This window comes from Rhinopithecus bieti, unplaced genomic scaffold (genome assembly GCF_001698545.2).
Source record: "Rhinopithecus bieti isolate Rb0 unplaced genomic scaffold, ASM169854v2 scaffold_25901, whole genome shotgun sequence".
Lineage (NCBI taxonomy): Eukaryota > Metazoa > Chordata > Mammalia > Primates > Cercopithecidae > Rhinopithecus > Rhinopithecus bieti.
In genome coordinates this window covers 575,724-590,087 of record NW_016811809.1, presented here as the reverse complement: position 1 = coordinate 590,087, position 14,364 = coordinate 575,724, and the positions used below count along the sequence as shown (strand labels likewise).

Sequence of the window (14,364 nt, the reverse complement as noted above, 5' to 3'; positions counted from 1 at the left end):
GCCGAGGTCACACCACTGCACTCCAGTCTGGGCAACCGAACAAGACTCCGTCTCAATTAAAAAAAAAAAAAAAAAAAAAAAAAAAAAAAAGGAAAGAGGCTTAATTGACTCACAGTTCCAGAGGACTGGGGAGGCCTCAGGAAACTTACAATCACGGTAGAAGGGGAAGGAAAAAAATTGCCTTCTTCACATGATGGCAGGAAGGAGAAAAATGAGATCCAAGTGAAAAGGGAAGCCCCTTATAAAACCATCAGATCTTGTGAGAACTTACTCACTGTCACAAGAATAGCATTGGGGAACCTGCCCCCATGATTCAACTACCTCCTACCAGGTCTCTCCCATGACGTGTGGGGATTATGGGAACTACATTTCAAGATGAGATTTGGGTGGGGACACAGCCAAACCATATCACCATGGTATAAATATATACCACATTTTCTTTATTCACTCATACATTGATGAACACTTAGGTTGAGACCATATCTTTGTCATTGTGAATAGTGCTGTGATAAATGTATGAGAGGTGGTGTCTTTTTACATAATAACTTCTTTTCATTTGGATACACATCCAGTAGTGGGATTGCTGGATCCAATGGTAGTTCTACATTTAGGTTTTTGAGAAGTCTCCATCCTGTTTTCCATAGATATTATGCAGACTTACATTCCTACCAACAGTGTATAAGCATTTGCTTTACTCCACATCTTTTCCAATATCTTTTGTTTTTTGATTTTTTAATAGAAGCCATTTTGACTTATGTAAGATGGTATCTCATTGTGTGTGTGTGGTTTTTTTTTTTGTTTGTTTGTTTGTTTTACTTTCATTCCATATACTTCATGTTACACTCTACATTATTCACTAGTTTAGGTGAGACAATACATGAAATATAAAGGACTTATTTATAAAATACCAAAACCTTTCAAGTTTTTGCCCATTAATTTCACCAGATGCTCTGAAATAATTTGCATCCCTGGGCACAAATTTCATTTCTTCCTTCATAATACCCACAATATGTAATGATTATTAGTAGCTCACATAAGTATGGCAAGAAATGCAAAACAAGAATACAAGAATGGAATGCAAAAGAAAAACAACACATTTATATGGTAGTTTATAAACAAGCGAAGGCCCAAGAACTAAATTTTCACGACTGAATTCAATTTTTTCCATAAACCAAAGTTGGATTACCGTACCTACAGGCTTTCTTACAGTAAACCCATTTTGAGTCACTCAACACAGTTAAAAACAAAATCTTTTGTAGAGAAAAGCCTTTTAAAACCCAAGAGATGTCTTTCACAGATTCCACCCTGATTTTGCACAAAACGGGCAGTTGATTTGGCTTAATTTTATCACACAGCAGACTTGCCACAATAGTTAAGGGAAGACAGAGGCAGGCTAATAACAACAAAAATCACAAATACAACAATATATTTCAATTTGAGAGCAGGTACTGTTTATTAACTGACCGGCTTAGAAAAATAATCATGGTAGACCCCTTAGTTCATTCTTCCAATAAGCCTGTTGATCTGATCTTCCCTGTTGCCAGCATCTTCACCCTCTACAAAATGGGTGGTCTTTTTCTTCATTCCACCTGGTGGAGAAAATAATTTGAAGGGCCACAGGAAGTTATTTGCCTCTTTCAAGCGTTTTCCAACAGTATAGATCTCATAAATCAGATCCTCCATGCAGATGATGCCATATTTATCAAGAGATCGAGCAATCAAAGCCTTATCTGTCAAAGCAGTTCGCTTCTTATTGATTTTGCCATAACCGTGCTTGAGATTAGCTCATCTATTGACTTCAGATTGGGGTACCCCATGCAATATATAGCTCTACAATCCTCAGCATGTTAATCGAAGCCTTGTTGAGCTTCANATAATTTGAAGGGCCACAGGAAGTTATTTGCCTCTTTGAAGCGTTTTCCAACAGTATAGATCTCATAAATCAGATCCTCCATGCAGATGATGCCATATTTATCAAGAGATCGAGCAATCAAAGCCTTATCTGTCAAAGCAGTTCGCTTCTTATTGATTTTGCCATAACCGTGCTTGAGATTAGCTCATCTATTGACTTCAGATTGGGGTACCCCCATGCAATATATAGCTCTACAATCCTCAGCATGTTAATCGAAGCCTTGTTGAGCTTCACAAAGGTTCCACTGAAGATTTGAGGAAGGCGAAGAAGCTGCAATACCTTTCGGACCTTTGGGCTCACGCCATTGATACCTCTGATCCTGATGACAAACGCCAATTTGGGTTCAGCAGGTACATAGAAGTTGCCAGCTTTTCTTGCCATCCTCGCCATTCGAATTTCAGTTCTGTACATCTGCCTATATTCCTTGTGATAGTGCTTCGCTTTTCATAGATAAGCTTCCTCCTTGCCTTTCGAAGCATCTTTTAGGCAAACTTCTTTCTCAGGTGCTTGATCTTCAGCTCTGCGAAATTCCTTCGCTTTTTCTTAAGGGTTTCTGGGCACAGCAGGAACCTTCTTCTTCTTCTCTTCTACACCCTCCATGGTTCCAGCAGGAAAACGAGCTCTCATTGTAGTTTTAATTTAAATTTTTCTCATGATTAGTAATGTTGAACCTTTTTTCATATGTTCATCGTCCAACTGTGTATCTTCTCTTGAGAAATGTCTGTTCATGCTCTTTGCCCACTTTTTAGCGGAGCTATTTTATTATTATTGTTATTTTCATTGTTGAGTTGTTTGGGTTTCTTGTAGATTCTGGATGTTAGTCCCTTATCAGATGCATATCTTGCAAATATTTTCTCCCTTTTGCAGATCGCCTGTACATTCTGTTGATTGATTTTTAGATTTGTGTAAGTTTTTTAGTTTAGTTAAGTCCCACTTGAAGTTCCAGTACCTGTTGAATAGGAGTGGAAAAGTAGACCTTTTGTCTTGTTCTTGTCTTGTTTCAGCTCTTAGGGAGAAACGCTTTCAACTTTTTCCCATTCAGTATGTTGTTGCCTGTGGATTGGTCAAACATAGGTTTTATTATATTGATGTATGTTCCTTCTGTTTCGTTTATTGAGGGTTTTATCATGAAAAGATGCTGAATTTTATCAAATGCTTTTTTTACATGTATTGAGATAATCATATTATTTTTGTTTTCAATTTTGTTTATGTGGTGAATCCCATTTATTGATTTGGGTACGTTGAACCATCCTTGCATCCTGCAATAAAATCCACTAAATGGTGTTGTATTATCTTTTTAATGTACTGTTGGATTTGGCTTGCTAGTATGTTTTTTTGTTTTGTTTTGTTTTGTTTTTGGTTTTGGTTTTAGAATTTTTACATCTATGTATGATCATCAGGGATATTGGTCTATGGTTTTATCGTTCCTGTGTTCTTGCCTAGCTTTGGTATCATGGTAATACTGGCTTCATAGAATGAGTTAGAAAACACTCCCTCATTTTCGATTCTTTTACGACAGCTTAAGTAGGATCAGTACCAGTTCCTCTTTGTACATGAATCCATCTGATTGTGAGCTTTTTTTTTGCTGTTTTGGGGAGACTATTCTATTACTAATTCAATCTCACTACTAGTTATTGGTCTGTTCAGAATTTCTATGTCTCTCTGATTCAAATTTGTGAGGTTGTATATTTCCAGGAATGTATTCATTTCTTTTAGGTTTTCTAGTTTGTGAGCACAGAGTTGTTCATGGTAATCTCTGATAATATTTTGTATTTCTGTGGAATCAGTTGTCACATCTTTTCTCATTTTTGATTGTGCTTATTTGAATCTTTTTTCTTCATTAGTCTAACTAGCACTCTATTGTTTTGTTTATTTTTTCAAAAGCAATTTTCATGTTATTAATCGTTTGTATTGTTATTTTGGTCACAATTTCATTATTTATTTTCTTCTGGTAATTTGGGGTTTGGTTTGTTCCTGTTTTTCCAGTTTATTGGGGTATAATGTTACATTGTTAATTTGGGATATTTTTAATGTATGTATTTAACACTATAAAATTCTCTCTTAGCACTGCTTTTGCTAAGAAAGAGGTTTTGCTGTATCCCAGAAACTTTGATATGTTGTGTCTCCATTTTCATTTATTTCAAAAAAAAATTTAATTTTTACCTTAATTTCTTCATGGATCCAAAGATTTTCAGAAACATGTTGTTTAATATCTATGTATTTGTATACTTTTGAGAGTTTCTCTTGGAATTGATTTCTAGTTTTATTCCACTGTGATCTGAGAAGATATTTGATAACATTTTGATATTTTAAACTTTGTTGAAACTTGTTTTGTGGCCTGACATATGGTCTATCTTGAAGAATTCTCTATGTACTGATGAGAATTATATTCTTTGGTTGTTGTGTAGAATGTACTGTAAATGTATGTTCAGTCCATTTGGTCTGAAGTCCAAGTCTAGCACAGTCAATTTGGTGTTGAAGTTCTCTACTATTTATTGCTATCTCTTTTCTTAGGTCTAGTAGTATTTGTTTTATGAATTTGGATGCTCTGGTGTTGAGTGCATATATATTTAGGATTGTTATATCTTTTGTTGAATTGATCTCTTTATCATTATGTAATATGTTTTTGACAGTTGTTGATTTAAAGTCGGTTTTATCTGATGTAAGAATAGCTGCTTCTGCCAGGCTTTGGTTTCTGTTTGTGTGGAATATCTTTTCCCACCCCTTTATCTTCAGTCTACAAGTGTCTTTACCAGTAAAACGAGTTTCTTGTAAGTGGCATATAGTTAGACCATGTTATTTTTTATTTTTAACTTCCATGGGTACCTAGCAGGTGTATGTGTGTATAAAATTTGATACAGGCATATAATGTGTAGTAATCATATTAGAGTAAATGGGGTGTCCATCACCTCAAGCATTTATTATTTTATTGTGTTACAGACATTTCAATTATGTTCTTTTAGTTACTTTAAAAATATATAATAAATCATTGATGACTATAGACCCCTTGCTGTGTTATCAAATACTAGATCATATTCATTGTATCTAACTGTTTTTGTTAGCTACCTATTAACTATACCCACTTCCCCCTGATGCCATCCTTCTCCATTACTATTCCCAGCCTCTAGCACCATTTTTGTATTCTCTATCTTCATGAGTTCAATTCTTTTAATTTTTAGCTCCTACAAATGAGTGAGAAGATGTAGTTTGTCTTTCTGTGGCTTTCTTATTTAATTGAACATAACATTCTCCAGTTCCAACCATGCTATTGCAAATGACAGGGTCTCTTTTGTTTATGGCTGAATAGTACTCTGTTATGCATATGTACCAATTTTTCTTTATCCATTTGCATGCTGATGAACATTTGGGTTGCTCCAAATCTTGGCTATTGTGAATAGTGCTGGAGTAAACTTGGGAGTGTAGATATCTTTTTGATATACTGATATCCATTCTTTTGGGTATATACCTAGCAGTGGGATTGGTAGATTATACGGTAGGTAAATTTTTAGTTTTTGAGGAATGCTTATACTTTTCTCTATAGTGGCTGTGTTAAATTGCATTGCTACTAACAGTGTATGAGGGTTCCCTTTCTCCACATCCTCACCAGCATTCATTATTGACTGTCTTTTGGATAAAAACCAGTTTAACTGGGGTGAAGTGATATCTCATTGTGGTTCTTATTTGTATTTCTCTGATGATCAATGATATTGAGCACATTTTCATATACCTGCTGGCCATTTGTATGTCTTCTTTTGAGAAGTGTCTATTCACATCTTTGTCTCATTGTAAAAACTGGATTATTGGATTTTTTTCCTATTGAGTTGTTTGAGCTCCTTATGTATTCTAGTTATTGATCTCTTGTAAGTTTAATAGTTTGCAAGTATTTTCTCCCATTCTGTGGGTTGTCTGTTCACTTTGTTGATACTTGCCCTTGTGGTTCAGAAGCTTTTTATTTATTTTATTTTATTTATTTATTTTTTGAGATGGAGTCTCACTTTTGTCTCCCAGGCTGGAGTGCAATGGTGTGATTTTGACTCACTGCAACCTCTGCCTCCTGGGTTGAAGTGATTCTCCTGCCTCAGCCTCCCGAGTAGCTGGGATTACAGGCACTTACCACCATGCCTGGCTAATTTTTGTGTTTTTAGTAGAGACAGGGTTTCACCATGTTGGCCAGTCAGGTCACAAACTCTTGACCTCAGGTGATCCACCCACTTCAGCCTCCCAAACGGCTGGGATTACAGGCATAAGCCACCACACCCGGCCAGCAACTTTTTAAATTGATGTGATCTAATTTGTTAATTTTTGCTTTGGTTGCCTGTGCGTATGAGGTATTACTCAAGAAATCTTTGACCAGACCAATATTGTGGAGAGTTTCCCCAGTGTTTTTTATTTTTTATTTTTTTATTTTTTTGTAGTGGCTTCGTGGTTTCAGGTCTTAGATTTAAGTCTTTAATCCATTTTGATTTGATTTTTGAATACAGCAAGAGATAGGGGTTTAGTTTCATTCTTCTGCATATGGATATCCAGTTTTCCCACCAGCATTTATTAAAGATACTGTCTTTTCCCCAATGTATGTTCCTGGCACTTTTTTTGAAAAAGAGTTCACTCTGAAGGTATGAATTTGTTTCTGGGTTATCTACTTTGTTCCATTGGTCTGTGTGTCTGCTTTTATGCCAGTAACATGCTGTTTTGGTTATTATAGTTCTGTAGTATAATTTTAAGTCAAGTAATGTGATTCTTTCAGGTTTTATCTTTTTGCTCTGGATGTCTTTGGCTATTTTGGGTCTTTTGTGGTTCCATATACATTTTAAGATTATTTTTTCTGTTTCTGTGAAGAATCTAATTGATATTTTCATTGGAATTGCATTGAACCTGCAGATTGCTTTCAGTAGCATGAGCATTTTAACAATATATATATATTTCAGTCTGTGAACATGAAATATCTTTCTTTTTTGCATCTGGGTTGAAGTGATTCTCCTGCCTCAGCCTCCCGAGTAGCTGGGATTTCCCATTTTGACCACTTCCCATTTTTTCTCAGTTCCTCTCTCTCTCTCATTTGCCCTTTTTACCACTGCTCTTCACTTCTGCTGATGAAGTTTAGACTGTATCATATCTATTCTAGATTATTTCCAAAACTTCCAAACTGGCTTCCTGGTCTTCATTGTCTTTCTTCTACCTAAAACCAGATCTGTTTCATTTTTTAGCTTAAAATCTTTCAATGAATGGGCACTCATTAGCTGTGGGGGGTCAAGTCCAAAATCCTCACCATTCCAGTGAAAATTCTCTGATTCCTGCCAACCTTTCACCTCCTTTACTTCACTCACACGCAATTTGCAGCTTGCAGCCATGTCACATCACATTGATTGCAATTCATTGAAGCATTCCTGAACATTTTTCTCTCCATTTCTTCCTCATAGGTCAAAAGATATGGAATGCAACAAACCAAATCTCATGAAAGTGTACACTGCTGACCAAGGCTTTCAAAGGACAAGAAAACTTTTCCTTTCAATATCAGCCTATGAGCTTCCAAATTACATAACTGCAACTGGGAGAGCCCACACATCATCTTGTTCTCAAGTCTTTTCACGTTAACCTGTGGAAAGTTGTCCTGGGAAGTCCCTCTGATCTTTTTATGAACTGGTGGCATCTTATGACAGTCCTTTTAGGACTGGGGAGTTTTCCTGAACACCTTAGCATTGAAATCCCTTCCCCATGTCCAGCCTTACCTGATCAGTTCATTATGCACAGCACCTTATCTTACATCGTATCTATCGTATCAGCTGGGGGAAAGGCGAAGCACCCGAGGCAAAGGGAAAGGGCCCTCAAATGGTGTCTTATACACATAAGAAAACAGGAAGAAGGGCTCTAATGTTGCTTACTCTTGCAGCAGTTATTACTCCAGGCTCTAGTTTTGCCTAAGTTGGGGGTCTAACATACTTATTAGAATATAGGGGAACTTTAATATTCCCTCTCCTGCTTGCTAAAGATTTACCTAGGGTTAAATATTAATGGGATGAAAAGTTAATAATTCTCCTCAATTCCTAACATTTTTTCCTTTTCTCCAAAAAATAAATAAATAAATAAAAATCCCCAGCTGTCTGCAGATGCTTGCTCCCCAAGAAGATTCTTGGATGCTTTAGGTCAAATATTCTTTCTGTCTTTCAAATAAAAATTATTTTATTAGATTGCTTGATTTAAAAATTGTATGGTAAGCTGTTAGGGGCTGCATGTATTTGTAAGACAGACAGAGACAGGCCAAGAGCAGAACATGGTTTGAAAGTGATCATAAAACAATTTCATTAAGAATTGTTTGTTTTTCTTTCCTTCCTTCTTTCTTCCCTTCCTCCCTCCCTCCATTTCCTTTTGCTTTCTATTCTCTTTTTTCATTTTCCCCCTCTTTCTCTCTCCTGTACCCTTTTCCTTTTCTTTTCCTCCCTCTCACTCTTTTTTTCTTTTGTTTTTGCCTTTGCTTTCATCCATTTATTGAACCATATATCAAGCTGAACATTAGAGATAAAAAATATGAAAAAAATTATTACTGCTTTTAGGGACTACACAAGCTAGTGTTAGGAGAAACATGTGGGTACACAGTTAACCATGAGATTTGGGCTTAAACTGATTTTTTGAAAGGAAGGAAGGCTTTTCTATCTCCTGTTTCTTGTATTTATTCTTTCATGATGGCAGGATAGTCTGAGAACTGTAAGGCACTCTCTTAAATAGCATGTGGACTGAGTTTGAGAATGCTGATAAAACAGGATAAGGGATTTGACATTTGCCCTGAAGTCAGTGAGAAGCCACTACTAAAAGATTTTAGCAAGAAAATAGGATTATCACATTATTAGAAAAAATATTTCAATAATAGTGAGAAGGGGAGAGACAGGTAGTGGGGTTCAGTCCGGGGACTTTAAAAGTAAGGAAATCTTTCAGGAAGGTATTGCCATCATCTAGACAATGAGAAAGTCCTGGACTAAATCACTGGAAGTTGGGCATCTAGAGAAGATATGAGGTTTTAACCTAAAGAAAAGACGTGGGTGATTGATGAAAACGGGGATGTTCTAGATGGCCCCTGGGTCTGAGAATTTGGTGCTGTTGACAATGAGGGGAAGACCAGGCATTGGGATGAAGGAAGGGTGAAGATGGGTTCAATTTTCAATATGTTGGATTTGAAGTCTCTTACTAGATATCCAGCATATATTTAGGAGGAAGATGGGTTTGGAACTCGGAAGACAGATTAGTATGTAAAATGTAGCTTTGGAAGTTGACAGTCTATAGATGGTGGTTGAGAGCATGGCAGTGGGTATAATCACTTAAGAATGGAGTGAAGAGTGAAAAAAATTAGAGGAGAAACATCAGAATCCTGGGCAACACTAATACTTAAGGTAATAAATTATGGTAACTAAGGAGACAGATTAAATAGCCTGTGAGGTAGAAAGACAGGCCAAGGCAAGTGATTTCATCAGAACAGAGGAAGACAAATTTCAAGAAATAATAAATTAAACCCAACAATAAATATTGTAGAGAATCCAAGTAATAAAGGAACTAGAGGATAATAAATGAATTTAGCAACAAGGTGTTCACTGGGGACTCGATGTGACAGTAGAGCAGGGTGGGAAGTGGACGACACATGGTGCAGTTGAGGAGATGTGGGGAGCACGGGGAAGCTGTACGAGAGCTCATAAGGTGGGGGCTATGATGGGGAGACATTAGCAACACTAAGCTGATGGCAGAGAAGCTGTGAGTCAGGGGCCTCGATGTGTGTACTCTGCTTATTGGAGGTTGGGGTAAGGGCTGGCTCTTTGGTGGAGACCGAGGGGCCGGAACTGAAGAGGACAAAGATGTGTCAGTGTTCGCCACTGCAGGAGCACACAGAGGGGCTGTCCAACCTTGGCTGGCTCAGAGCCCACCTTAAGCTGCAGCCCAAGAGCAGGCTGAAGTGGGCTTGAGCACCTGGGATGGCTCTGTGAAAGCACACGGGGTCAGGAACCTGACCCTACATTCTCTTCTTTCATAATTCAATCTCAATACTGTAGAAGGAGGAAAAGAAGGAAAAAGAGTACTTGTCCTCTATCTGTTCACCTCACTGCCCTGTTCACATCAAATTCCTCCAAAAAGAAAGTAAAAGAAAAAAAGCTTGTCTCTGCTTTGCCAGTCCCACTCACAATACTTAAAGAGAAAGAAAGATGTGAGCTTATTTATAGAGGAGGATTCACATTAGATTTTACTCTGGGAATATTTTTATTAGTTGTGTCACTGGGTTAAACGTTTTGTATTTTTTTCTTCTTTAAATTTCTTGTTCTATTATGGTTTAAGAAGGGTTTGAAAGGTTTTAGGGTGTATCCATACCAAAAAGAAGAAAGTCTGAAAAGAAAGAGGCAGGAGATTCTAGAGAGAAACAAGCTCTGAAGTGATGAGAGGTGTCAGACACAGAGTAGTGATGAAGATAGGAGGAGAGAGACCTTCCGCTGAACTGGGAGAGCAGAGAAGAGAATCCAGATCTGAAAAGCCAAGGATGTGACTTCCTGTTCATTGGCCTCTGATTTTTCCATATGGGAAAGACTCATCTTGGGCCTGGGGTATGTTCACGGCTGGGCTGCAGGTATGACTGGGCATAATGGGTGGATTGGAGAAACAGACCCCAGAGCAGCTGGTTATATGATCCAGCTTCCAGGAGAACTTTTTTGTCTGGTGAAATGATGGAGAAGGAAGTTTTAGTTAAGATAAGGGGAGAATAAACGTGGAGATGAAAAAAAAAAATAAGATACATGCTTTTATAACCCATCAGAAAGAAGGCCACAAACAAAAGCTGAAGGAGCTGTTGTGTGTGAAATATGGAGGCAGCAGCTGGCTCCAGGCCACAGAGTTAGTTGAAACGCAGGCCTACTTGGCACCTAGAGGACCTCGGCACTTTGGTTCCTTGTACTTAAATGACAGAAGCCTTGGGACCAAAGGGATTCATGGAAAACACGAAGGAACTCAGAGGATGCCCAGTTGAAGATGCTTATTGGCCTCCACATGTCTCAGTGTCTCTCAGTTTGAAGTGGGTAATCCATGCAGGTGTCCAGAAAATAGTAGGACTGAGGTCCGAAGGGAGCAGATGAGGGCAAGGGCTATGTTAATTCACAGTATATTTTCTAAAAGAAAGAGGCCAGGTCTCTACATCTTGGGGAGAGGAGTAAAGGTTATTAGAGAAGGGTCAGAGTCCTGTCTTGGGACAATGAAAGATTATTATTATTATTAATTTGAGAGACAGGGCCATGCTCTGTTGTCCAGGTTGGAGTGCAGTGGCAAAATTATATCTCACTATAACCTCAAATTCCCAGGCTCAACTGATCCTCCCATCTCAGCTTCCCAAGTAGCAAGGACTATAGGCATGTGTCACCATACCTGGCTTTTTTTTTTTTTTTTTTCCATAGAGATGGTGTGTTGCTATATTACCCAGGCTGGTCTCAAACTCCTGGCCTCAAGTGATCCTTCTGTCTCCCAAAGCAAATGGGAGATTACTGAAGAGTTTGGAGAGCCTCGCTGAGAATGGTGAAAATCAGCTTGCAGTGCTATCATTTATCAGTTTTTCCTCAGTGTTTAGCAGCTTGTACTTCAAAATGCAGAAAGCAAGCAGCTAAATTAATTCAGTGTTGAGGTCATTTCCAAAAGAAAGTTGAGGAACAAGTTCACAGTAAGAGAACCCTAAAGAATTCCCAGGCCGGGCGCAGTGGCTCACACCTGTAATCCCATTGCTTTGGGAGGCCAAGGCGAGCAGATCACAAGGTCAGGAGTTTGAGACCAGCCTGGCAAATATGGTGAAACCCCGGCTCTACTAAAAATACAAAAATTAGCCAGGTATGGTGGCATGTGCCTGTAGTCTCAGCTACTTGGGAGACTGAGGCAGGAGAATCGCTTGAACACAGGAGGTGGAGGTTGCAATGAGCCAAGATCACGCCACTGCACTCCAAGCTGGGCGACACAGTGAGACTCTGTCTTAAAAAAAAAAAAAAAAAAGGAATTCCCAGAAAGATCTGGTGCAGGGAGGGTAACTAGAAGTCCCATACATTGAATGGGAGAACACACGTGGTTTAAGAAGCAGAAAGCTCCTGTTTTTAAAGGTTATTATGGCTGGTGTGGCCTGGGGGAAATCTTTGTTACACTTCTAGTAAGGCAGCCTAAAATCGCATTAGCATTTTTGGCAACTGCATCACACTGTTGGCTTATATTGCGCTTACAGTCAAACAAAATCCCTAAATCTTTCACACTTGCTGTTCTTAAGCCACATTCCCACTATCTTGAACTTGTGAAATTAATTACTGTTTGGGGTCTAAAAGTAGTGCTATTAAATTTCATCTTGCTAGATTTAGGCCATTGTGTCAGCTTTCAGAGAATATTTTGTATACTGATTCAGGTTCTCAACACACTTTTCCCCGTAACCTTCGGTAACACAGATCCCAGAGACATTCTTTATCCACAATCAAAAGTGACAGATTCACTCTACTGTTCTGTTTTTGAGCCCACATCTTCATTTTGTTTAAGAGACTTTGTCCTGTTTCTTCCTAACATCCTGATTTGCCAAAGTGCACTAGTTAGGATGGTTTTGCTTGCAAGCATGGAATGCTAAATCAACCTGGAGTAAACAATAAGGACATTTATGAGTGCATAGAGGTAGGAAGGGCTCCAAGTATGATACAACCACAGCCATGACTCTGTTTTGCTGTTTGTAATTTGGCTTTGCCTTCTCCCATGTGTTGTCCTCAGGTCAACTTCCTTTGTGGTTGTAAGATGCCTGCCAATAGCAGGGAGGATAACATGGTTTCTTGTTTTTGTCCAGAGGGAGGGTGAGAAGGAGAGAAAGTATAAATGAAAGACTATTCTTTCAACCTTATTAGGACCACCCTCTAGAGTGGACCAACAATCCTGATTTGCTTAGGAGTGAGAGGTTTCTTGGAATGTGGGACATTCAGTGCTAAAACCAAGAAAGTCCTGGGCAAACCCGGATGGTCGGTCACCCAAGCACCTATGCCTGGACCAGTAATCATTACCAGGATAACACCTGAACTAATTGGCTTAAACCAAGATTCTTGGCAAATAGGTGGGTACTTGTGATTGGTTTGGACACATGTTTCTGGTCTGTCTGTATCAGAGGCAACTGGGGGCAGATTCCTAGGCCACCAGATATATGGATTCAGACTTTCGGGGCATGAAAATTGGAAGTCCATTGTTATCAAACAGTACGGATGGTAGTCCTACATACTTGTGCTTGGAGAAACACTGATTTAGACCTCAGCTCTGAAGCTGGGGTCGACACCCAAAATGTCATGACTAGTACACAGTTGGGCAAGACTAAGAAGGATATTAGACAATCACACACCTGTACTCAGCTATTTTATTTCCCTGATTTTCCAGTCAAGTCATCCTGCCTCTCAGAAGGGAAGGAAAGTGTTCTTAGAGAAACAGACCATTTTGCATCCTAGTAATGCCCAGTGGTACTTGACTCCTCTTACTAAGTACTCACAAACCATGTCTGAAGTTCACTCTTACTTTTTCCTCCTGGAATCAGCACCAAACTCACAAGTGGTAAGTTTGTAGAAGTCATGATGTTCTTTAAAACATTTTTTTTTTGGAAAGTCAGAGCAGTATTTCATTGTGTTCAGTCTTCAAAGAAGCAGTATAGATATCTGAGGTTAAGAAATTGAACTCTGGTCAGGCAAACTAAGTGATGAAGCTGAGCCCCTAATTTGCATATAATAATTTTGCATATATTTGGTAACTTCTTAAAACATATCATCTGCAAAATAGAATAATGATAGAACTTACCTCATTGGACGGTTGAGAGAATTAAATGAGATAATATTTATAAAGCTTTTAGCACAGTGCTCATGTCATTAGATCGTCAGTAAATTTTGATAATCAATATTGTGCCTCTTCATTCATTCATTGTTTGAGATATTCTGAGTACTGAGTCCCAGGGCTAGGGAGGGTGCCTGGCACTAAAGAATGCAAACATAAGGAGTAGTCCCTGCTATTAGAAAGCTAACAGTATCGGCATTAAACTACAATGCCACTAATAGTAGATTTACATATAATATACCAGGAGGAAGAAATGATTAATTTGGGGGATGATCTGGGTCCTGAAAAATAAGAAGTTTTCTAGATTTCTAGATAAATGTGGGAGAAGAGGGAGACAGAAGGACATTCCAGAGAAAGGGTGCAACATGAGCATTAATAAAGGCATGGGGACACACAAGGGTAGGACCCCTTTGTGGATGTAAGTAGGTTTGATGGGTGGAATGCAGGGTTCAGGTCAGTAGCAGTGGTGGAAGACAGAGAAGTACTCAGGGGCTGACTCAGGGCTTTCTGGAAGAGTTTAGACTTTTATTCTAGAGATAGAATAGAGTTTTAAGCTTATAGATACCTGGTCACATTTTGTTTTGGAAAGACCAACCTAGGGATCATGAGGGGATGAC

General features: G+C 38.5%; 1 pseudogene; it reads right to left on the bottom strand.

Moving 5' to 3' along the window:
- Positions 1–1,494: 1,494 nt before the first annotated feature.
- On the bottom strand, positions 1,495–2,512 carry LOC108544143 (60S ribosomal protein L7-like; annotated as a pseudogene).
- Positions 2,513–14,364: the final 11,852 nt, after the last annotated feature.